General features: G+C 44.3%; 1 long non-coding RNA gene across 1 annotated transcript; it reads left to right on the top strand.

Annotated features, from left to right (window-relative positions):
* Positions 1-8,688: 8,688 nt before the first annotated feature.
* Positions 8,689-24,905, top strand: LOC142084470 (uncharacterized). Its single transcript, XR_012674378.1, has 3 exons — positions 8,689-8,943; positions 14,695-14,852; positions 23,288-24,905. It is a non-coding gene; the product is annotated as an uncharacterized LOC142084470 (long non-coding RNA).
* The last annotated feature ends 365 nt before the right edge of the window (positions 24,906-25,270 follow it).

Genomic DNA, 25,270 nt, shown 5'->3' with positions numbered 1-25,270 from the left:
GTGCACCTATTATAGTATGACTCTGGTGCATCCCTCATGGTATTTCATGTAAGATCGGAGCTTTTCTACCCTGTGATACAATTCTGCCTGAATTAGGAAGCTTAGTTCTCAGCTTTTTGTTATACAAAGTTTAAATTGATGATGTTTTGTGCTTTGAAAAGCTTCTCTGAAGAAGCTAATGTGAAGTCTATTATTAGGTGTTATTTGAAAAGTATTTAAACTATCACAGCTCCATTTTCTGCCAGACTAGTTGGATGAGAATATCTGGCATCGGTCTTCTGTGCTGAAATCTGAAATACCCAAGGTCCTGTCTGGAGAAGCGATGACCAGCGGTGGACAGAGCCATTTCCAGGCTTTTGTGTCTGGAGAAGCAGACTGTGCTTGGCCTGTTTTGAGGTGGGATTGTCAAAAAAGTACAATTGCAGGGAGCATCATTATTAAAGAAGGATTAAAATGTAGCCTTTGCCTGTAGTGTGGAGTTATCTGCACTGCAGCCCCAGTATGTCTGGATCCATCAGTACAGCTCTTTTCTAGCCCGAATCCTTTGGCAAATTTGGCATTTCACCAGTTATTTTCTACTTCCACATTCATCTCATGATGAGTACAGTGTACCCCAGTGCTTCATTTATGCTTTTCTATTCCTGTGCAACAATCACATAGACCTTGAGAACTTACCATATTTTTAAACCCACCACTACTTCCTTTTTTTCCAAAACCTAACAAATATCACAGGTGCAATTTTAGCTTTAACTTTAAAGTCTTAGGCTACAGAACTCTTTGGTAACATTGTTTCCCAGTATAATATTTCTGCTTTACTGTCCTTTCTTTCCTAGTTAATTTTTAACAATATTTTCTGCTATGACACTTGCCTGAGTACCAGCCCACAGCTTATGGCACACCCGAGTTGCATTGATCTCTAATGAAAGAGCTCATTCCTCTCTATCAGCTTTTGTGGACATGCTCTCAGTGTACAATTCCCTTCTCTATCAGTTTGCGTGGCCTTTGTCGGCATTCTGTGTCACTTTTGCTAGTTTGGCTCCAAATACTTGGAAAATGGTTGCATTTCTTGCAGTAGTTGCAGTTCTTTCCCTCTGTCACTTGCAGCAATCTCTGTGGAATTTGTCTTGAATTTTTTAATTTATGTTGCCATGTCGATTCCCAGATTTCTTTCCTGCCTGGATTGATTTCAGGTCCAGTGCTGGGATTAGCACTGACTTCTTGCAAGTGATGTTTCCATTATCAGTGCTCCAGCAACTGGACTCTGCCAAAGTGCCTACACCAATCTGATCTGATCTGCTCCTACCACCATGCGCGCTGAGAGACGCTTGTTTCAGCTTTTGCCTAAACGACCTCAAAATAGATCATCACGAAGCCTCTGAAGTTAGAAGTAAATGTTTGCTGTTCAGCCTGTAGTGAGAGGGGAAGGAAGATCCCCCCCATATTAAGCAACCTTACGGTCAGCACTAAGCATCCTTCACACATCGAAAGCAGAGGAGCGCGAAGGAAGCTAAAGAATGGGAAACCCCCACTTGTAACTATTTTAAGTCTTTAATCGTAAGGTTTTTTGCCTGGAAAAATGAACAACTTGCTCACTTTTTGGCTTTCCAGCTTTCTTGCATCTCAAGAAGAGCATAAGTGACATCTAAGCACAGCTTTTATTTGCTGGGGAATTTTATTTCGTCCACAACATTTTATGCAAAGCACTGTAGCCTCAGCCAGCCTGTTGCTCAGTGCTGACTCTGGTTTCCAAGAACATACAGGATAAATCCTACACCCTGTAGCCTCTGGGGTCAATTAAAAGCCTTGCCGTCTCCTCGGGGGGTTTGGTTGGGTCTGGCTGAATTCTGCCGTCGCGGTCTCTTCCTGAACTAGGAAATGGCACTATCTTTTAAGAAAGACAACAATAAACTCTCAGGGTCAATAAACTGTCAATAAGCTGACAAATGCTGGTTTAGGATTAGCCTGTTCTGTTCAAACAGCCTAAACTCACACGTCCTGCCGGGTCTCAAACCAGGCAGTCAAAGCCTTCTGCTTAAATTGCCGCTTGTGGTTGAAAAGTCAGGCCAAGCTGCCTGGGGGTATCGCAAGACCTGATCTGTTATCTTCTCGAGTGGCTGGGTCTTGTTACCAATTTTCTGTGTTTTAACTTGTATTTCATTTCACATCTTACAAAGAAAGTTCTCCATACATTTAATTTAAGAAAGAGCACTTTTCTCACTAAATTTTCTATTTGGAGTCAGCTGGAAGTTACCATTCATTTCCCTGCTGAAATTAATTGAACAGTTTTCATGGAAAAGCTGTAGCGTGCAGAAGCTCTCGCTCTGTAACACATCGCAGATTTCATGTGCTTGGTTTGAAAAATTGGTACCTAAAGCCATGCGAAAAATTAATGGTGCGTTATGTAGCTGGGTCTGCAATGCCAGCGTGCAATGTGTTTAATACTGAAATTATATTTCTTATATTCACTTGTTGCTCCTGTTTGTAATTTGAATTTTTTCTTATTTATAATATGAAAGCTACATTCTTCCACTGGGAGATGGATGCAACTGGAGTCGGTGGCGTTACTGGAGCGAAGGCAATATTCTCGCCTTTTTTGTTGATTCAAACTGCAAGTCTTTTCCACTTTGAAGGATTACTATTAGTTTGATTTTCCAGTCTTGCTAGGAAACGTCTTGTAACCTTTGAAAATAGGAACATTCGAGTTGCAATTGGCATGGACTGAGAAAGCCTTTATTAATGCACCATTCTGTTTTTCTGCAGTAACCTTCATGCCCTCGGAGTAGGAGCAGGCGGTAGCACTCATGGGCATCGGCCAGTCACGCGTGCGGGGCTGAGGTGGAGCTCAGCTCAGCTCCTCTAATAGATCACCTCTAATTCAAACCATCTGGCCACAAATGAGATGACCATCATGCCTGGTTGTAACAAAACCGAGAATCAGGAGCTCCAACTAGTTGGTTTATTGATAGGAAGAATTGCTGTAAATCTGCTTCGGGGCTTTTTTTTTAAAAATAAAGACGCATTTGTTCCAATAAGAAACACTTCACTTCATGCAGCTGAAGCCATAAGTAAAAGTAAAAAGGAATGGTGGAATTTGGTGCACGATGTTATTTATACAAATGTCCTTCACATTTCTGTGGTTTCTTCAACCTGGAAAAGCAAATTTGCCTATGTTTTCATTTCCTAAGAGGAGATAAGAACCCCACTCCCTGGAAAAAGCCCACTGAAATGCTCAGCCTTGATGTGTGCTGGCTTAGAAAGCACGGCTATATGTAAACCGCATAAATGGAATGTAATTGCAAGCTTCTGCTCCATCCTATATATACAGCGACCAGACAGTCTGGTCAGCTCTGTCCAAACCAGGGATTTGTCTTGAGTGAACCGTAGCTGTCTGGGTGTCTGGTCACCTCTCTCTGCCCCCGCTGTGCCCCTTCCCTACCTCCTTCCCACGCCCCAACCTCTTTCTCCTCCTTTCCCCACGGTTAGGAGAGACCTGGCACCTTGAAAGTAGATGTGAGCTGAGTGCGGGGATGGAAGGGATGATTTACTCACTTTGCAAAACTGCAATAGTATTTTTACTGTAGTCCACCTCAGTCCAGCAGAAATGCTGCCGTAAGCTGCAGGGGTATCTGCAGATCATGGGACGCCAGCACGGCTGGGTGGCAGCCCTGGATCTGTAAGGGGGTGTAGAAGAACCCACCCTGCATCTTCCTTCCCCCTCACCACCAACACACGCTCTGCCTTTTTCTTGTTTCTCCACTCTGAATCTGAGTCCTCCTCACTGCGTTAAATTTTTGATGGCCAAATCGGTGGTGTAGTCCTCCTTTTTCTGTCCTGGACTTGCCCTGGATGGGTTACATTGCCTTTTGCTGCTCCAGGCCCCAGAGCTGGTGTTTGGAAAGGGGCTGTCTGCTCAGCCCACTAGTCATGTTCTCTGGTTAAGAGGTCTTACCTTAGATCCTAATTCTTCCATCTCTCTTCCTGGGTATTTTGAAGGTAAATTAGACTGCGCTCCCATCAAAGCTGGCCCCAGTGTCTAAACTCATGTCATGTAACGTTTAATATTCTTCCCCCCAGACAGTGGCATTTGCTTGTGTCTTTCTGCATTGCTTAGCCTTGTCATGAGATTATTTGGCTCATGGTTATCAAGAGCTAAACTATTTATTTTTTCCTGGTTTTTTTTTTTTTTTTTGGCCAAGTACAGATTTAGCTTGCTCTTTTGTCTTTGCTTGCAGCTTGCTGAAACACTGATTTTAAAGAGCCATGACCTCTGGAGGATTGCGGTCTTCGCGGTGCCCTGGCTCGGGGGCGTGGAGGCTGCCTTGCACCAGCGCGGCCACCGGTTTTGCACACCAGGCAGTGGCAACGCCAGATGGACCAGAGGACGGAGCTGCTGCTGACCCGTTCCTCTGTTAAACCACATCCTCAGGGCTGTGTTTATTTAAACTGTGCAAACAGCACCTTGAGCTAAAACCTCGAAGATGTTAGGTATGCCCAGTATTTCACGCTGTCTGTAGGGGCAGCTCCGGCTGGATTTGGGCACCCTGAAGGCATCGCTGGAGGACGGGCAGGCTTAAAAACCATCCCTTCTCCCCGTGATGTGGTTTCTGGGGGAGGTTGTGCCACTGCCCCCATCCTGCTGGCTGGGTTTTCCTCCTCCAGGCTTTCAGCCTGCAAAATCCCGCGCTCCATCTCCATCCCTGCGGGCTCCTGTCCATGGTGGTACTCATGGGCCGGGAGCTCCTGCCCGCTCGCAGCTCGGCAGCCTTGGACCGAATTCATGCAGGCCACAGGAAAAACCCCAGCTTTTAGCTACTGATGGCTTGAACTGGATTCAAACTGGAGCAGATCTATAAATAAAAGACCCTCCAGTCCATTACCAATCCTCTGCAATCCAAGCCTGCCAGCCTAACTGTATTTACAAAGTAGCTATTTAAATAAACTCTATATTTTATGGACATACACACTTACACTTTTCATGTCAACCATTTAGGATCATGTGAGCCTTTAAAAGCTTTCACAGGCTTGAATCGCCCGAGCTGATTATGCACAAATCTGATTTGGGTGCTGGCTCCCATTCCTGTTATCATCCTATCGTCTTTCAGCCATTCGTTCGATCCCTTTCAGGATATGGAAACCAGATTAAAGGGGCTTTGCCAGGGCGTCCAAGAAAACCTGTCTTGCTGAAGCTATTAGCCATCTCAATCTGAAACTTATTCACAATAATAACTAATCTTCCCAGCAGAGCTTCTTTTGCAAAAGTTGTGCTTTCACTTCACCCAGCTATCAACGTATACCCCAGTCATTTTATTCCTTTCCTGCTCTGTTTTATGTATGTTTTTCAACATTGAATATACCATCTGCTTCTATATGCGAAGGAATAACTGTATTTTATAACAGAAGAGCAGGCCGGTCTAGATGTATTTCGGTAAAAGAGACAAATAGAAGTTGATTTACACTTGGCAAGCACAGAGATAAAGCAGGACTATGAAAATCAGGTAGTGAATTTTAGGTTGTCAAGTAATGAACGTTTAATGGCAGAAGTTTTTTTAATGGAAGAAAAATTGCATATATTTCTCGTATACACTGCATACCTGCTAGAGCTGTCCAAGTTTGGGGAAAAGTGCTCTATAAACATTTTCCTCCATGATGAACAGAAGACTGCATACTCTTCCATTTCGTTTTAACTTTTGTTTGAATCTCCCATCCCACCCACTCCCCTTAGGATTATTTCTGAGTGGGATTTCTCTCTTCCTTTATTTTGCAGGACTAGCTGGAGCCTCACTTGTGCTCCTGTTTTGGGGGGCCGCAGACAGGACGTGCCGGCTGGGACTGGTGCTGAGGTCCCAGACCTGAGGATGGGAGAGCTGCAGCTGCAGGTTGTCTTCTAAAAGACCGTACATAAAGGAGCAGTAAAGGATATAAACTCTTTTTTTCTCTATAAACCTAGGGAGATTTAAAAGTCATTGGGAAAATGTCCAAAAAAGAAATGAAGTGTTTAATAGTGCTATTTTTGTCCTGGACTCTCTGAACTCCTCACATCTTCCCCTCCTCCCCTCTCTTCTCCTGATTTGCACTTTGGGATTAATAAACCGATTCAAGTGCAGATTTTGAACCTGAAAGGTTTCTTCTCTCTTCTGCTGACAGATATTCCCCTCTTGGCCAAGCTGTGGTCTGACCTTGATTTCCAGCTTTGCGGCACCCAGGGAATTTGAGGGAGTGATGCTGCAGGTACCGCTCACCACAAACCAGGACGGACTTTCTGAAGGCGGGTGCATCACCCAGCTGCAGAAATGGCCAGCGGAGGTCATGTTTTCTGAATGCAGCGAGAAGAGACGATCATGGCAATCACTCCTTGTGCTGCTAGTCTGTAAGCTTCATCCCAGAGATAAGTGGTCGTGTCCACAGACTTCACGAGATTCAAAGGGGAACCCCGTGAACCTCTATCCACAACATCTTTAGTTTCTCCTCAGCAAAGTCAAGGTTCAAATATTGGTTTAAAAATGCATCACGAAGTTCCTCCAGCCTCCCCACTAGAGAGTGGCCTGGTGCAGCTGGTGTGAGCAGCACTGCAGCACGGGGAGCACGGCACCTCCCGTATGCTCGAATGTCTGTGCTCCTCCTTGGTGCTGACCCCTCCGTCTTTGCCTCCTGACATCGGACTGCGGTGGCCCAGCAGTCCTGCAGTATTCTTCCTACAGGCAGACTGAACACAGACTGAACTGCTGTAGGAAACACTGCCGGAGACGGGACGGTCCCCGTTTGCATGGTGCGAGACTGAGACCGGGCTTCTCTGGTTCCCTTTGTCTCTTTCGCAGAGCTAACATGTCTTTCCCTAAGGGCCTCCTAACAGCCTTGCCATGGCTGATGGAGAAAGATCTTTCCTTCCTTCATTTCTTCTCATCTGGGTGATTTTTTATTGTTTTTCTGCTTCACTGGTTCTTACATTTCAGATTTCAGCAGTATGCGTGTTTTCTTCCTTGTGCTGATACAGTGCCTGTTAAATTCTCTGCTTTCCTCAGAGCATTAAAAATATTAAAATTTAAAATATGATTTATGACAACCTTACAAAATCAGTGAAGGTTTTTGTGATTATCTGCATGATCACATTTTAAAGAAAGAACAATCTGCAGTTTGATGCTGAAAGTTGCCCTGTCTGCTTTGCACTCGGATGAATCCAGCCTGAGGCTCTGCCGTGGAAAAGAACAGTATGGGAAGAGCCCACTCCCATTTGCAAGTGGTGTGTACTCATCTCCCAGTTTGGTGGGATGACAAGGAGTTTTCTCCTGTCTTTTAGTTCTCAGGAGACAGCCCAGGCTGTAATCAGGTTCCTGCTTGTTTTATGCATTGTTCGAATTGTTCAGCAAGTTTCCACCGACAAAAGCAGCTCAGTCACAACAAGATGACGTGGAGGTCATGGTGATGGCTGGAAGGACTCCTCTCACCTGGTTTCTAGGGTCTGGTTTTGGTGAGAAAATAAAACAAGTTTATATGCAGATCTGGGCGAAGATAACTGGAGCATCATGATGTGCAAATTACTGCGGTATAATAAACATGGGAGAAGCCTGAGCGAGTCTGTTTTCACAGCAGAACTCCTCTATAACGCATTCCTTGGAGGAATTTCTAACCCCATGCCAGAGAGACAAAGAAAGAGTGCCACAGTCCAGGAAGAGAACATTTCTCTTGTTTAAATGAATCTAAATGGTTTCTGAGGATTTTCCTCTCCTGAGGTCCCTCTTGCCTAAGTGCCTGGTTTATGGTTGTGCTCCGTCGCAGGTTCTGCCAGCAAACACGTCAGCAGCCCGGGCCCGCGGGACAAATTACGGGCTTACAGCTGTTTACGTTAGCTCACGTGCGAGAGGTCTGTATATCTATATATCTGGAGGTGGAGGCCCCAGCTCCTGCTTCCCCCCCAGACCAGCGTGGGAGCAGCATAAGGACACATTATGCTACATGCTGCTCGGAGCAATCCTGCAGGAGCGTCTGCAGATTTCGTCTACCAAGAGTCCCAAAGCCGGTTGTTCATCAGCACAATGAAGCAATTATGGCAATATCGGTTGTTGCAGCTGGGAAGGCAATAGGGCTCCACTGCATTTGGGGAAGGTGTTATAATGAGCTGGTACAAAGAAAGGGATGATGATCCAGCAAAGCTGTGCTCATGGACATGCCTATGGAATCTGTCCGTCTTGGGGTCATGTGTAAGCTTAAAAGACGAAAATAGCCCTCTGTGGGCTGCAGGGAGACTCTTGTTATGTTTTGTGGGGGGCTTGTTTTGTGGGGGGCTCATTTTTTGGTAGGGCTAGTCCTCAAAGGGGGCACAAGAAGATCGCCATGCGGGCTTTTGAGCTCTGTATTTTGTTAGGGCACAAAATCAGAGCATCCCAGATCTGCTGGATGGGATGGACTCCAATAAGGTCATCTCCCCCCACTTGATAGGCCATTTTTTTCCCCTCCAATCTTGTTCTCGGTCCAGCAGTTTTTGGTGGTTTCTGGTTTCCACCAGTCACCTCCCTCTGCGCTCCTAGGAGAAATCTGATTTTCTGTGGCTCGGCTGGGTGTTTGGTGCTGGAAGCCTGCCAGCCTGCCCGGCTCCTTCTCCATCTCCTTGGCTCCTCGTGCCCCATTTCTCCTGGCCAAGAGTGCTCGGCTGCTGCCATCTCCCCTTCCCTCCAGGGCAGCAGTCGGGGGACCCGGCATCGGTTCCCTTCCTGCTGCCAGCCACAGGTTCTGAAACAAAACACTCCGTGTCCACACCATCAGCTGCAAACCAATAATAAACCAGAGACCCTCCCCAGCGGGTGCTGATTACGGGGCTTTCAACCTCTGGGTGTGCCTGCACGTTGGCTGTTAATACTCTGGCCGTGTTACTATTTGAGAGTTGGTATTTTTATTTCCGAGAGAGAAAAAAGGAAGTAAATTCAGCAACAACTCTGCTTACCACATGAAGTAAGGAGCTGGTTTTCTTTCCCTCTAAGCTTTATGTCTTTTAAGGACTTTTAAAAATACATGCTTACAAATAGTATCACGTTTTGTCAGAAGGTTGACGTGGGAAAAACAGCTAATTTGGAGTTTGCAGCTTGCTTTTGTTATGAATTACACTGTACTTGACATAAATTTCAGAGTCTTGCTATAACATTGCAGCTTTTAGAGGACTTAGGTAGATGTCAAATATATTTATAGCTGAGTATACTTTGTAAATTTGAAGTTTTGGCCTTTGCTCTTTTTGGACTAGGCAAGAAGGCAATACAATAATTCCTTCAGTCCATTCTTCAGCAGATATAAGGGTATACAAGCTATTACAAATTAGCAGTACTTGTACTTCATATTCTGCTTAAAACTAATTTGGGATAGATTAAAACTTAAGCCTTCTGATTAAAGCTTAATGAAATGTGAGAAATTACAGAGTTAGGAGAAATGGGAATGAGTCTCTTGTTGTTGCGAATGCACGTGATCTACAGTATATTTTATAAAATATTTCCATTACACTACTTTAACTGATGGATTTTCCAGCATTTATATTTAGAGATAATTTTCTAGTCTGGCACCGTGATTACCTGGATAGTTAAGTGTTTGGGAGAGAAATAAAGGTATTTTAGTTTCAGGGTAAAAACATCACCCTTAAGTAATGCAGATACTTTTTGCCAAACTCGTTCCAAATTGCCTCAGGAGCTGAAACTTCCTCTTTGAGTATTGTTAGGAAACTAATTAAATCTCAAAGATGCAAGTAGAGGTATAAAATATACATGAAAATCATGTTGCGAGCCAAAGTTTTAACAGGAGTTGCACAGCGTATCACCATTCTAGTCCATCATTGTCCCAGAGAGCATTTTCTCTGAATTATCTTCATTTGGCTTCAGTTTTGAACTAAAAAATCCAAACAAAATGATTTCATGTTTGTGTAATATTTTAAAACTTACCTACCTAAATGCCATAAAACCCAGATAATTCTTTCCCCTCATTTTTATAATGTGGTAAAGTAAAAAATTACCAGAAGAAATACAAATGACATTCCCTACAGAGATGTCAAATAACATCTTTGCTACGTTATTTATCCTCCTCTAAAATGTGTTTCGGAGATTGAATTGATTGAAACCATGCGACAAGTCATCATCTGCGAGAGACCAGAGGGATGGGTGACTTGACTTTTCAGCCTAGTGATGGTTGTAGGGGGGTTCCAGCATCACGCCTTGACTGTCACAGCCTCAGAGGTCCTCCAGAATCCCCCACCCACCATCCTGCGAGCCCTGCTAGCTGGGGCATCTCTGGGCTGACGCGATGTCTTCCCACATTGCTTGTGCTTTGATCTCATGCTTGTTGTGATATGGAGCTCAGTGATGTAGCGAGAAATCCTGCAAAGCCTTTGGAGCTGAGAGGACAGCGGTGCGCCACGGGGGCTGCTTGGGTTTTTTTCTGTGTAAATGCAACTGTTGAGCTTTGATTCCTCTGAAACCAGTCTGTGTTGGATGAGGCAGGGCAAAGACTCCTTGCGAGGTGCTTTCTTCTGCGTTTAAAGGAACATCTGATCGCCCGGGATCACGTCAAGCTCAATAATCAGGATTTCTTCTATAGTTTGGGATCAAAGTCACTGGTGCTCTCCAGCTGCTTTGCACTGTGCTGGCAACGCAAAGCAGCCATAAACTTGGCTTAACGCAGAGACGTTAGGTTTGTGTGCTGCTTTGCATTCACAGGCAAAGCATACCAATGGAGCTGGTGCTGTGGAGCACCGGGAGAGCTCTCGTTATCGCTACTTTTCTGTTTCCAGATGAAGTGTCGCCAAAACCACGTACGGGTTTTCATTACCCTGAGCAAAATTCAGTGCTGTTCGGGGACCCTGCTTCAAAACTCAGCAAAGGTGCCTGGGCATCCCTGCGAAGGCAGATGGGGATGATTTTGTACTTTCTGAGCTTTCTGAACCACCACACAGGATACGAGGCAGCAGTCTGAGGAGGTGGAAGCTCCTGTGGTGGGAGTCAAGCAGTGAGAACTCACTTAAATTCAGCCACGAGCACTGTATACTCAAAATGTGACTCCAGCGTGCATCGTTAAAACAACTCACATTGGCTCAGGGGTGCATGTGAATTGCGTATTGGATATTAATTCAGGAGGCAATAATTTAGGTGGTCAGCATCCACTTAAAAAAAATCAATCGTAATGATACTTGATGCATTTTTTCCAGATTAAATCATAAATTGGAATCAATTTATTTCCTCCCCCAAATAAATAAAAAAAAAATACAGCATACAGCATTTCTCAAGAAGTTGCAAGTGGAAATTTTTTACGTTTCATTTCAGAAGATTTATGGCATGAACAAACTCGCTTCTAGTGAAAAAATAAATCAATTCTTTTCAGGTCTCTGCTGAGGGCTTGGAAGAGTTTTTAATTATATAAATGAGATACAGAAAGAGAAAACTACATGTGTGTTTTTGGTGCTTGAGCAATATTTTCTCTGAGTTCAACACACGTGTATGTGGGACTGGGATTCTAATGCACTGGCCTGTTGAGCATTTGCAACAGCGCATGTTTGCACAAGTCTCAAGAAAAACAGTTGCATAATTGTATTTATTGAGTTTTCTTGTAAAGAGCAGTTTTCCTGTCTGAGAAAAAGTTTTTCATTACAAAAGTTCTAAGTAAATACAGTCATGTTTTCAGAATTTATTACTTCTCAGGGAAAACATTTTATTAGGACTTTTATTCTGTTACAAATGTTGAATAGAAATTCTGGAAGAGTTGTGTTTGTTTTCTGAAGCGTGCTTAATTTAAGCTTAACCATTGGCCACGACTTCTTCATTACCATTCTCAGTAATGGGCTTGCATACATTAACATTCATTTCTACATCCCAAAGAAGATTTTCAGAAAAAATAAGTGTTGCGTTAAATACCCCATTTTCTACAAGAAGAAAAAGTTATGGCCAATTAAGGATGCAAGCTCCCGGTTCCCAGTGATGTCAGAGAGCTGAGAAAATGGGAAAATGCTTTGTATTTGACATATTCCCTCAAGTAACTTGCCATTGCTCAGTTGTGTTTCTTTCTATGCATAACCTGAAAGCGACTTAATTTTTTTAATTCAATTTGTAGTCAGCTAATTACTTCTGCAGAAGAATAGCTGATGAATGGAAAGGGGAAGGTTTTGAAGTCTCTTGTGGGAAAGTTCAAGTATTATTGATGAACTCAGAGTTGTGGAGCCCTGCTCGGTGCTGCAGCTGGGGGTGAGCACAGCTCTCAGCCCTCCTGCCTCTAGAAAGCTTGGAGACCAAATCATAGTCAGTGCCAAGCCAGTATACATGTATGCAGATCACGCAGGACCTCGGCAAGAGATTTTAGGGACTTTCCCTTTTAAGCAAGCGTGTGCTGGTGTAAGGTGTGCGCTGATGCCTATACTCTGTGTGGAGGGTTAAGGTTAAAGGGTAGGAGAATGGAGGTGGCCTCATGGGGAGAGGCTGGAGGACCGATGTCAGCCGTGGTGTGGTTTTGTGTTAGCTGCGTGAAAGGTCCTGGGCCCTGTTGGGTCCTGTTGACCAGGCCCATCCTGTGTGTCAAGGACTTCTTTCCTTGGAAATGTGAACAGGGTTTTTCCTACGTAAAACTGGAGGTCCATATCTGGTGTGAATCAGCATTGCTTCCATGAATTTTAATGACACTCTTGATCTTCCCCAGATGAGCCTCAGTATTTGGACACATAAGTAGACCTTGGCTTGTCTGCAGAGGGAGCTAGGAAAGGAAGTCATAAGGCATGTAAAAACAGGGGAATTTTGATTCTCCGTGGGACTAGAGGCATGGAATTTCATGGCTTCCTCCAATGCTGAACCCAGATGAAAAAACTCTGCAGCATTAGCTTAGGGGGGTGAGCTCACCCTGATGTACCGAACAGGAGACGTGCTCTTCCTCATCATTATCGACTTGGAAATCATTCATTTTTGCCACAAACAAGATTTTCTGCCTCCCAGTTCAGGTAGCCTTCGCTAACAATGGTTATTTAGAGAGTATTTAAGTACAGAAAACAGGTAACTTCTTGGTAGGCTCACTGTGACGGTGGTCAATATGGCTGGATAGGGAACTAGGAACCAGAGAACAGTGTTTTATTTCCACTTCTGCCATTGATTCAATCTCTCAGCAAGCTCCCAGCATCTCATTTTCTTAACTTGTAAGATATGGGTCTGCTACTTTGCAGGGTGCTTTGCGTTATATGAGGGAAAAGTGCGATTTCTGTTTGAAGCTGCATGGAGAAGCAGTCACGCACATCGGTAAAGAGATGTACCTCCTGTGTTAAGTCATCCGTATGCACATAAAGCTATACCAAAGCCAACAGGGAGGGCTGAGGAGGTGGATTTGCTTCAGAATTACGTTATTCACACACAGACTTCACAAAGAGCTTTTTGCTTGCTTTTTTTTTGCTTGCCTTTTTTTTTTTTTTGCCTGGGATTACTGTATCTCAAGTAGACTGAGACAAATAATCTCATTTTCAAGGGATGAAATTCTATTAGGCGTCAACCAAATAAATCAGAAAATTAATCAGCCTTTAGAAGAGAGCTTCAGCCTGAGGAGTCACCCTGTAGAAGAGAGCTGGGGGAGTTCTGCTGAGGAAATCTGGTCTTGGGAGGCAAATTTAAAAGCATAATTCCAAACACCAGAGTGTAGCGTTTCTAAGAGCATGTACAAGGGCGTAATGGCCATATCTAAAAATATTGCCTGCTGAACAAGCTGGGTGATTCAGAAAGACTGAAAAAGAGAGAGACTTAGCAAAAATTGGGTAAGATCTGACACCTGGGCTTTGTGATGAGTGAGAAGAATTAAGGTGAGGGAATAGCGTGAGCTGAGATTGCCCAAGATAGGCTACGGCTAGACGCGACGTGCTGCACAAAAAATCATTAAGGAGTGGCAGAAAGGACTATTTAGCACAAAAACCACTGAAGAGAGCACGAGCAAGAGAGCTGCTTTCCAGAGACATTCAGAACATCATTCAGTGTGGCGAGAGAGTTATGAAAAGTCTGTGTATAAGGAGAATGGAAGGAGAAAAATCATTTAACCTGATACAAACAGAGCAAGAGAGCATGCTTAAGCCCCTGTAAACTGCTCTCAATCTCTTTCTGTATATAATGGCATAGCTGTGTAGCAGGGTGAACTCACCCGAGGAAGGTGGGACACATGGAAAGGTGAGAAAAGTGGTTGAATATAAGAAATGCCTTTGACATGAAAGAGAAAGCCTTGTTTTGGAGCTGAAAGGAGGAAAAAGGCATGGATTATATGGATTCCTGCCTGGTTCGGTCGAGCTACAGAGCAGTCTCTGGTCTGTGAAGCTGCTGTAATTTCCAAGATCATCTCCTATATCCGGCCTCCTCTTGTGCGATGCAGCAGAAAGTTGTCAATCTATCTTAGCTTTTTCCCAGTGAAGAGACCAGTAAGGATATTCTTGAATTAAAAGTTCTTCTGTTTGAATCCAGCAGTTTTCCAAAGAATTGAGAGGCACCTGCAGGACCAGCAGGGCAAGGCCCAGCTGCTTTTGGGTGTGTTTGGAAGCTGATGGCATTACAACCCCAAATGTGTCCTCTTAAGCTTCTGGCTCAGCCTTGCAGATGCAAGCTGTTGCTGGGCTGAGGCTCACGCACCAGTTCCAAAGGCACTTACCTTTTTTTAAGATTTCTTATTGCTACTTTGAAAATATGAAGAATTGTTTTGTTTTGTTTTGTTTTTTAATTTCAGATAAAACACTTCTGTAACATGCCCACTGAGAGACAACAAGCATCTGTCTCTCTTCAACACCTCAGACTTCTCTGAAGGGGAATTGCACTCTGCAAAGCAGGTCTGCAAGGTGCTAAAGCAGGCAGATTTTGCTCTGAGCACACGTAGGAATAAGATGGGTTGAGTATAAAAAAAAAAACCTCTTTTTCTAATTGCTTTTCTGGACATAATTGTAATCACGGTACTAAGTAGTGTTCACAGACTACGCAGAAGTACGGTGACTTCTTTTATTCCCTCTTTCTTATGTTTGGCTTTCAGTCTAGCAGCTGCACACGAGATGGGTTTGTCAGCTCTGTTGGTCCAGGTCCTCTTTATCAGGCTGGCACATGTGGCATGAGTCTGAACCATGCCAGGCTCCCTGCAAAAACCCCAGGAAAAGTCCTGATCCTGGTTTGTCCCCTCTTGGTGACGCCAGTTGTAAGTGTTAAAGAGGGGGTGCCCTCTGCCACAGGGACATTTATCTGCTAGGAAAGGGTGGGCAAAACCACTTTACTTGGGCCATCAATCACTAACGCAATGGTCATTTTCGCTATGACTGCAACAGTGGAAAGGAATGGACAAGCTGGTAAATGAGAAAGGCAATGCTTTGTTGCATGTGTTTCTTACTGCCCTCCATAGCCTGGAAAGGTCCCCTCACCGGCACGTGTGGGATGCCCAGTGCTGGGCGAGAGCACCGATGTGCTACGCCGGATTTATCTGCAAGTTGTCTGGAGGGTGAGAAAACGCTGATACTCCCCTTTCTCAGGTAAAGGCAGGGTGGCTCCCACCCGGCTGTTCCCACCCCTGCCCCATGCCAGTCCCAGCACCCGCGGGACCCTGCGGCACCACCAGGAGCCACCTGCACCACTGCAAAGCCAACCAAAAGCACAGCATTGGCATGGCTGAGCTCAAGGTAATGAAAAATTGCAGCAACAACCAGCTCGAAAAGTCAGCCCAGTTCGAGTTTCCCATGCAACAAGGCACAGGTTAAAGCCTGAAGTCCTAATGCAAGTTAATCTCCAAGTGTTGCTGTAATATCTGCTGTACCCATCTGTTTATGACAAACAGTTCTAGACCACTAGACAAGCAAAATAACTTGTCAGCTCTGTTTTCCTCTGGGACGGTCTGTATTTAAGAGACATCATTTTTCTGTAATTAAAGTTTTACAGAAAGTTTTAGAGTTGCATGCTCAAAATTTGCAAGAATAGCAGAAGGCACAATCCTGCGCAGGGAAACAAATCACACAGGGCTTCCACTGATGTGCTGGCAGGAGGGAAACCGCAGCCAGCCGCGGTGGGAAGCGTGGAAGGAGCGTGCAAGGCTGTGGAGACTGAGATATAACATTTATGTACCCATCAAGGAAAAAAGACAAACACCAATGCATTGTTTAGTTCACCAGAACAGGAACATCAAAGCAGCTTTCTCCATCTGTTACACTATATGAAAGTGCATTGCAGTGTTTGAGGCTAGTCACCTACGAGGAGGGGCACCTTGAGTAAGGGTCCATAATATGATAGCTGGCTTGGTTTGTGCTGGGGATGCTTCTCCAGAGAGCCTGCGGTGATTGCACAGCATTGCTGGCTTTGAAAACAGCGAATGGAATGGATTAATGGAAGGGACAGCATCTTAAAACAAACATCCATAACTAAGGCTGCTATAAATGGCAGCATAACCAAAAAGAGGGTTTCAGCTTGCAATTACATTTTTTTTGCTAACCACGTCTGGATGGGGAATCCCAGCCCTTGCTCTGAGCTCTCTAGATCTTTTCCCTCTTCCCTGTGCTCTATTTCAGCAGGTCCCATCCCCTAACCTGCCGCACACACGCCCGTGGGCACGTTGGGCTTGCCTACCTGCTCCTGCAGCCGTCAGCACTGGCCGGTGCTTGTCTGGTTGGTACCCAGCCTTCCCCCATTTTTTCTGGGATGCAGGAAGGGAAAGACAAGAAGGCTGGAATGACTCACAAAGAAGACAAAAGGATTGTGCATGTTTTTCACACTCACTTTGCATGGCAGTCGCTCATATCCTCCGGCTGTCCCAAAGCAAGCAACCCAGAAAGAGGTGGGAGTCTCTCCAAGCCAGACGAGCCAAGGGCGTGTTGTCTTGCAAAATAATAAAGAATCATGATTTATGTCATTTTTTTATACATCTGAAAAAAAAATATTCTAAGCAGGACGTAAAATCTGTTCTTTTTAAAGACAGCATGCAGCAACCTTTCAACATTTAAATTTTGTCTAAACCACAGAGAAGCTACAGTGTGATTGAGACATAAGTCCACAACCAATAAATTACAGGTATTAAAATCAGGCAGAATAGAAAGGCTTCCAGCTTTATTTAACCGAAGTGGATTTATCTGAAGAGGAAGGTTTTCCATCTCAGTTGAAAAATGAGATTATATAAAAATCCACCACCGGAATATGGAAGGTATCACAAAATTAGCCTTCCATCTCTAAATCAGTGTAGGCTCCCTTTTAGGCAGAGGAAGAAGCTCCTCAATCACCGACTCCTCACCCACGCAGGCGCTGGGAGCCATCCAAATCTTATTGCTTACGGCAGTCCCAATGACATAAATCACTGGCAGCTCCTAGCCTGATCCTTGAAGTTATGATATCAAGCACTGAAGTACTGATGGTGAAGCTGCATCAGCAACGGGGACTCTGCCCCTTTCACAATGAATTACGAAAGTTGTTAATTCTGCAATCACACAGTCTTCCCCAAATAATAACCCACAAATGGTTTTGTACTGCCTTAAACCAAAAATGCCAAAAGCTTTTGGGATTTGGTCTGCGAAGACACCCAGCAGCTTTCATCTCCGAATATCAGTTCCCCACCTTGTGTATCAGGCACTAATTCCAGCAAAAAGACACTGACAGGAATAAATGCCAGCAGAAAATCTGTAGCTCTGCAATATAAAACTTGGAAAAAATCAATGCATCTGATACAGCGGGGGAAAAAGAGGAATCTATCTGAATCTGAGCAAAAGCTCCAGACCTCAGCCAAAGATTTTCATCCTCTTTGTGCTGCTTCTTGTGGGTACAAAATGTCCTGGTCAGGGATGTACCTAATATTTAGTGTATACCCACAAGCAAATCAAGCTGTGTAGGTTCCCCTCTGGCAATACCCTATGTTGTGGCATATGCGAGAGCCTGCCGTGCTCCGGTTTGTGCCCCCAGACAGAGCTCCCTACCCCCAAAAGCAATAAAACTTCCCAGGCTGCCTTGAAGCACCAAAAGGTGAGAAAAGGTTGCATTTTAAGTACCAGTGTATACAAAGCTTCAGCTGATCTGGCTCACCCCTGTGAGTAGGTTGGGTTTTTACTGCCTATACTAGAGCAGACTTGAGGACAAATTCACTGTGCGTCTGTATGGCTTGCTCGCCCACGCAGAAATATTTCTGATCAAAAAGACAGGTTCATTGCTTGCTAATTTTAAGTCAAATTACCTACAAATTTGCTTGTTTGGAAACAAAGCTCAGCTGATTTCAAAACCAAGAGAAATGTGTTAACATTTTAGCAAAAATGCTTGTTGGGTTTTGTTCTAGAAGAATTTCCTTTTAAAAAAACAGGCTGCATTGTTATTGGAAGTAAACAAGACAAATGTTTACAAATGGTTGAAGTCCATATGCAGTGTTGGTTTGGACAGAACATTTTCATTCCACCCATCAAACAACTGCAAAATCTGTTACTCTTCCACCCCGCTCTTTTAATGGTGGTAGAACCAAGTCAGCAGAATCTAGTCTGGCAACTATAAAATAATACACAGAGTAAAATTAGATCCTCATATACATACGCATAACAGTACTTGACTCCATCAGCATCTTGGAGTGTACATATAAATGAGAATATGGTGATTTAATATTCACTGATGTATGAGGGCAAGCTTTTACTCACTGCAGGAAAAGTAGAGAAATATTTCAAATGCAGTTCACATATTTCATTTAACTCACAAGAACAACGTATTTAGGGAAGCAAGGTCAATAGCTCCATCGCTGCCAGCCCTCTCCAGTGCAAACCGGGTAGCGATGGTTCTTTTCTCAATGAGGAAATCTTGCTTCTGGAAAAATGATGGCGTGGCAATTGAACGTTGCGTAGCAATCACCCACAGCATTGCAGTATTCCTCTGCGCATCAGTGTGCTTGTGGAGTTAGTCCAAGCTGAGCAACAGAGCAGGGCTTTTCAAAAGAGGCCAGCAGATCCAAGGTGGAGATTAATGCCAGGTTCCCCAGTGAGTCTGCAAGTTCACAGCTCCAACCACAGCTTGAATTTTGACCCTGTGATCTCCACCTCCGCCGTCGGGGTGCACGCCGCGTTTAGAGGAAGCACAGTTTATCCCCAGTGGGGTTGACGTGCTCGCACTGGATGATGCACATTCAGCTGCTGTTGGACTTGTTAGGTGATGCACGTTCATCTGTGGTTGGACCCGCGTGATGCCTTAAAACTCAGCCTTCGCAGTGGGTTAGCGGTCCTGGAGCCGAGGAAGAAACAGGAGAGCGGTGATGAGAGTGGAAACTCTTCCATCTCTGTCCTTCGGCTGAACGGTGCAATGGGAGGCTCTGTTACCTTTCCAATATTCCACTGCAGGCTAAGAGGCATTTATTTTTATGTCTGAGGTAAACATAGTGGAAGGAAAAAGAGAAATTTTGCCAATGTTTGTTTAGCCATACTGACTGATATTCTGCAACTATCGTACAGGGATTTGCATTATGTGCCAAAACTTGATGAGAATGATGTTTCAAGATCAGCTCAGAGTGTAGGTGGATCCTGGCCCAAGACATATTTTTTTCTTACTTGAACTAGAATTTACTTACTGGAGAGTCTACTTGCACTGCTTGTAAATTTTATGCGCTAAGGACAAGGCTAAAATAAATGCTATAGGACTAGAGGCATGCCCAGGCAATCAGTTTAGTAACAGTGGCATTTCTGGGGCAACTTTGGAGTAGATCACATCAGAGCAGTAATTGATTCCCTATTACTGATGATAAAGTCAAGTATTTGATATGAGTGAAAGACGGAGGAGAGTTATGACTGACAGCCTTCCATTAGCACAGGCTGCAAAAGCATTTGTAAAGTTGTCAAGCATGAGATACCCAGCATGTTGGATTTGTCAAGCAGATGTCATCAGATACCACTGGTGTCTGTTCAGATAGCTGGGATTGTGTGATTTACAACTGGACAGGATTTTCACCGTGCAGAAGCATTGGCAGGTCTTCTTCAGCCTAGAAGATGAGCTGGCACAAAGTGCGGTTGTTGGCTCCGTGCCTGGATGCACCACGGCAGCGTGCCCGTCTGGTGAGCTCTGGTCAGCAGCCGGTCCCAAACGGAGGAGGGATTAGCACAGGTAACAGCTAAGCTTTCTCCTGGAAAGGATTCGGGCCCACCAAACTCACTTTAAAAACACGAATCATGCTATGAATATCTCAATGACATTTTAATTAACTTGAGGATGTCCAGAAAGCAGAAAACATGCTGCAAAATTCCCATCCTCCTGTCACAGCTGTGATGAGTTAATGCCATGTGGTATATGCATGATACAGTCACTCACAGTTTATTTCTACTGAGGTCAACCCACGATACAGCAGCTTGTTTCTGAAGCTCATTTGAATCATCTCAAATATTTGCTGAGGTGCTGCCGTAACCCCACCTACGTGGGTGAGCTCTGCAGCTGCACAGCAACATAAAGGGAGCACCTACGGCACGGGGAACCTAATGGGATTGGGAAGCCCCAGCTCTCAGTCATCCTACACCCGTTGCTCTCTCTTCTAGGGTCAGGAAAAAACCTCACGTGACTTTCTTTTTGGGTACTTAGAGGCCTAAAAATGTTGATAGAGGATGCTTTTTGTCACCTTTCTGGAGCCATGTGCCCTGTTTTGGGTACCAGATAGATATTGCACCGAGCACCTTTTCTGCAGTTGACATATGGAGAAGAGTGATGGGAAAGCGGGAACCTGCCCTGATAAACAATTGTTCTGACATGACTGTAAGTGATTGCTTTAAAAGCTGTGCACAATTAGTCTTTCCTTCTCAGGTAATTCCCGTGAGGTTAATTAGTGCAACATTTTTTGTTAATCTTGTGTCAGGGAGGAAGTTTGGAAGAAATAGTCACTAATAACCTCAAATTCGTAGGTTCTTAAAAAACTTGAAGCAAATATATTTAAAACAAAGCGTACTTCTTTTTCTATTCTCTTTAGAGCAACGCTGTTTCCCTGAGTAGGAAAGTAATTTGAAAACTGCTGATGGAGATGAGAAATCTTGGAAATAGTTTATCATAAGTATCACATGGAAACTGAAAAAAAACCTTTAGGATATCTATGCTAAAGCATTTACATTGGAGGAGTACACAGACTGAATGAAGTGATATCTTCCACGCTTCCAGGACTGATAAATAAGGAAAGCACAGTGCAGCACAATGCAATATCTCCCCGCTAGCATCTGAGAAAAGCAGGCTAAAAATAAATGGTATGCAGATAAATACAGAGATGCTAAGCACAGGAGGCTGTTACTGGGCCTTTGTAGCTGTTGTTGCAACCGTGAAAATCACAACGCAGAGGGAAGGTTTTAGCACCATGCTGTTTCAGCCCAAGTACTGAAATTACCCGGTATTTTTAGAAGGTATTTTGCACCACGAGTAGCCCATTAGAAGTCAGGCATTTGCAATACACCAGGAATGGCAGTTAAAGGAACCAGAATTGAGCCTATTCTTAGAAGGGCAAGTTATCAGGTTTGCATCCAAGGGTCCACCTCGGTTTTGGGGAATGTAAAGGGTGGACATCACTACCCTGGGTGCAGTCTGGGCCATGAGGACGGCTGCGGTAGCGGGGAGGTGCACAGCGGTGAGTGCGTTATGCAGCCCTAGGCACAGGGTAAAAGGTAAAGCTTTTATCACAGCGCACAGCTCTGTGCATCCCATTTTCAAAATGGGTTGTAGCAATTTTAGAGGCCTAAGAATGTTGATAGAGAATGCTTTTTGTCACCTTTCTGGAGCCATATGCCCTGTTTACCATGAAGCTCTCTGCAAGGAGCTCGGAAGAGACTATAAAAGCTATAGAAATGACCTTCAAAGCTTTTCTGTGTGTCAGAATTAAATAGTTTAATTCTGAAGTTTAACATCTTGGACTCAACCAAAATTATATCTTTTGGAGCAGACAAAATGTCTGGCGAGCAGACGCAAGGACTGTGTAGGTGGTCAAAACCAGTTTGTTAGTCCCATGTATCTGGGGTGTGTGTGTGCATAAATCTGTGTCGTACCTCCGTTTAAAAAATACGGTGGAAATGTCCCCCCAGACTGCCTCTCTTGACGCCTGTACAGTTTTCACGCTTAGAGCAGGAGGCTGTTCTTGTTCAGTCCTGGGCGAGGACGGAGCTGTGAACGGGCAAGAGGCTGAAGCACCTTCCCCAGCATGGGCATCGCCGCTCCCCCCCCCCCCGGCTGCTTTTCTGCCTCTGGTCTTGTCCTCTCCTTGTTCACAGCCTTGCTGGTCATTTAAAGGCTAATGCCCAAATTCATCACCTTTTTGTAATGAATTATGCACGTAGTTATGCACAGACCACTGTAAAAATAGGATTGTGGGATAATAATTTTTAAATTTCAGCTCAATTAGACAAAATCTATCAGGTTGCTAGGATCCTACCATAGACAGCAGGGGTGGGAACCTGGTCAGATGAGGTGTTAGGATTGAAATCAGCAATTCCCTAGAAAATATTCTATACGAAACAGTCCTTTGCGTACTACAGAGGCAAGGAAAACCCCATTATTTCCATCATTTCACAAAGATTTTTCTGGTTGTTACCAAAGCTGCAAGAATTTTTAAACAGGTTGCCATGGTTTACATTCACAACTCCAAATGATGAAGACACATGATTAGCCTGAAGATTTTGACTGAAAGCCCTGACTCCTCCAGTGCCCAGAAGGTTATGGAGAGCACCAGAGTGCTTTAAGCATTGAGAAGGCCGCGGGGGAATATTGAAAATATTTGTTTTCCTCCATCGGTAATTACTGCCCTCAGAGTTACCATTAAAGAAAGCAATTTCAGACCAGAGGGTTTTGAATGGCACGTGGAACCGTAACACTAGGTAATGTTATTTAATTGCAGAGCCGTAACAATACCCAGTATTTCAGCAGCCTTAAAATGTAAGTCTTAGTTCAGTAACCTTTAAGATTTGTTTTTCTTTGCCTTATCATTGAGTTGTAACATCACCTAGGTGGTTATCTCTAAGAGGTTTAAATTTCCAATCTATTAAAGTAATTTTAGCAATCTATTATTTCTAGGCCATTGAGGAAAGGTTAAAATGAAAATTATACTGGAGGGAATAAGTTCTGCTCCAAGTACAGGTTGAAAACATCTCAGTAGTAGAAAGCAGTAAGGTTTCAGGGGAAGAAGCACTTATCAAGGGAAATGAAATGACTGATAACTATTGATTAAAGCAGCTTGACTGAGGTAACGTGAAAGGATTTTTTCCCTGACTAATGTAATGGAGAATTTGCAATGCATGATTTGGACAGCTTCTACCTCCGAGCTGCTTTTGTAAGACTGAGTTAGACTTTTAGCACTATATTACAGGAATGGAAAATTTCATTTTCAGGAGTACACAGGAAGACCAACATCCATCTCCGCACAGCCATCCACCCAATTTAAATAATGCTACGTGGCACAGGAGAAGCGGTGAATACAGATATTTGGGAACAGCAGTGAACCCATCTTCGACATTAAGACCTCGTGGATCCCAGCTGGATAAATCACCTTCACAACTTAAATCCGTGTAGCTGTGACGGGCAGAAGTGGCAATGCTGTACGTTAGCCAAGCTGAGTGTCATTTAATCGTGACTTATGGACTGACTGATCAACGTATGCCTATTGCAGCACTGAGCTTTGGGTGATTCTCATGGCTTTGGGTCTCCTCCTGCTCCACACTCCATGGCCATCCTCACTGCTGCGCTTTGGGGGGAGCCGAGAGCGTATGGGCTGCAGCCTTGTTCCTGCGAGTGAGACTGATCTCAGGGAACAAAAATAATTTGTACTTGTTGGTACAGAAACAGCAGCAGCAACAAAACCTTGGGAAAACCCCCAGCCCTTAATGCTAGGTCTGTTTATTTTTTAGTACAACAGCAACAGTTGATTTTATTAATTTTTATGGCACTATTGGGAAATTTAATAGTCCTATAAAAGCCAGTTTAAAACCTCTCTAATTGTCTTATCTCTTCAAATAAATGCATACTGTGGGAATTTTAAAAATGGAGACTATGAACTGGATAGACCCGTTACTATGAATAATTTCCCCCTTATACAAACACAGAGTCCTGACACAATAGACAATAGCCTCCGTGGTTTGTTTGGGGGTGAATATGCCAAGGCTCTCTAAAAGGGCTGTTTTGTTCATTGACCCCCGTCTGCTAAGGGCTCCTTCAGAGCTGCCACGTGTGCAGAGCACATTGCAAGGCCCATTGTCAAATGAGCGATTGCACAGCGAGTTGTTTGAAAACAAATAATTCAGTCATTTAATGTATTTTCACATAGTAAAACTGTTTAGTCGCTGGTAGGGATGAATGGCACCTTCAGTGAAAGGAACAACCAGCCTGGGGCCACTGGAGGTGCGTCTCAAGGAGGTGGAGGTATGGTAAGTTTTATCGTAGGGCACAGACTGTTAAAGCTGAGCGTCCCATTTTAGGCAGAGGGAGGAGGAAAAAAGGATACTTCACAGCAGCGCAGGGCTGAGCAGTCTGCACCTCTGCGTACCCTGAAAAATTTCACTCTGTGTTCATGCAAAGGCTCGGTACATTGTGATTTGTAAAAAATTAAGTAATATGTCAGGTGTGCACAATATAGGTATATCTATATCTACAACATCTCTACATAAGGAGACCACGCCTCATTTCCAACACGGTATACTCACACAGTATTCAGTTTTCTTCTTCTTTTATTTAGCCACAGAGCTATACTATAGAGATAACCACTATGTGAAAATTACTGCCGGCCCTGTTTTGCTGGCAGTATTTTTATGCTACTATTTTTATGGCGCTCTAATAGTTTCAAAAGACAGCCAGGCCCTTCTAGCTTGCACCTTCCCATTGCTCACAGCAATGGCCCAGCTTCATCCCAGCGTGGAGCCCACGTGCTCAGCTTGCCCCGCCAGCCCATCACCCCAGCCTCGGGGCTTGCTGCCACCAAGGGTGGCAACCTGCAAATGGGGCTTGCCTTACAGCTCCTCGAGACAGTGTTTTTCTCATAGGTCATGCACCCATTAAGTTATTCATGCTTCTGATAATGCTTTTCACAGCTGCATTTTTTTTTCTGAGGCGAATGAGACTTTTGAGGCAGTGACTATAACGAGGAGGTTTTGTCTTCGGGGATCATCTCTGCTACTGACAGAAGCTGTAAGACGGATCTGTTTTATGCTCTCCTGCGTAAGAAAGAGAGAAAAAGAGAATGAGAGCAACAGATCTCAAATGACGTTTCCGTCTTTCTTCATAAGATCAAACGGCTCCTCATGCTTCCCGCGAGCTGGCTGGTGCCAGGGCTGCTGTGCTACAGGCTGGAGCTGGAAGGACATGCAAGGACGTGGGGCAAA

This window comes from Calonectris borealis, chromosome 7 (assembly GCF_964195595.1).
Source record: "Calonectris borealis chromosome 7, bCalBor7.hap1.2, whole genome shotgun sequence".
NCBI lineage: Eukaryota > Metazoa > Chordata > Aves > Procellariiformes > Procellariidae > Calonectris > Calonectris borealis.
The sequence above is the reverse complement of the archived record's forward strand: the minus strand, read 5'-3'. Positions and strand labels throughout refer to the sequence as shown.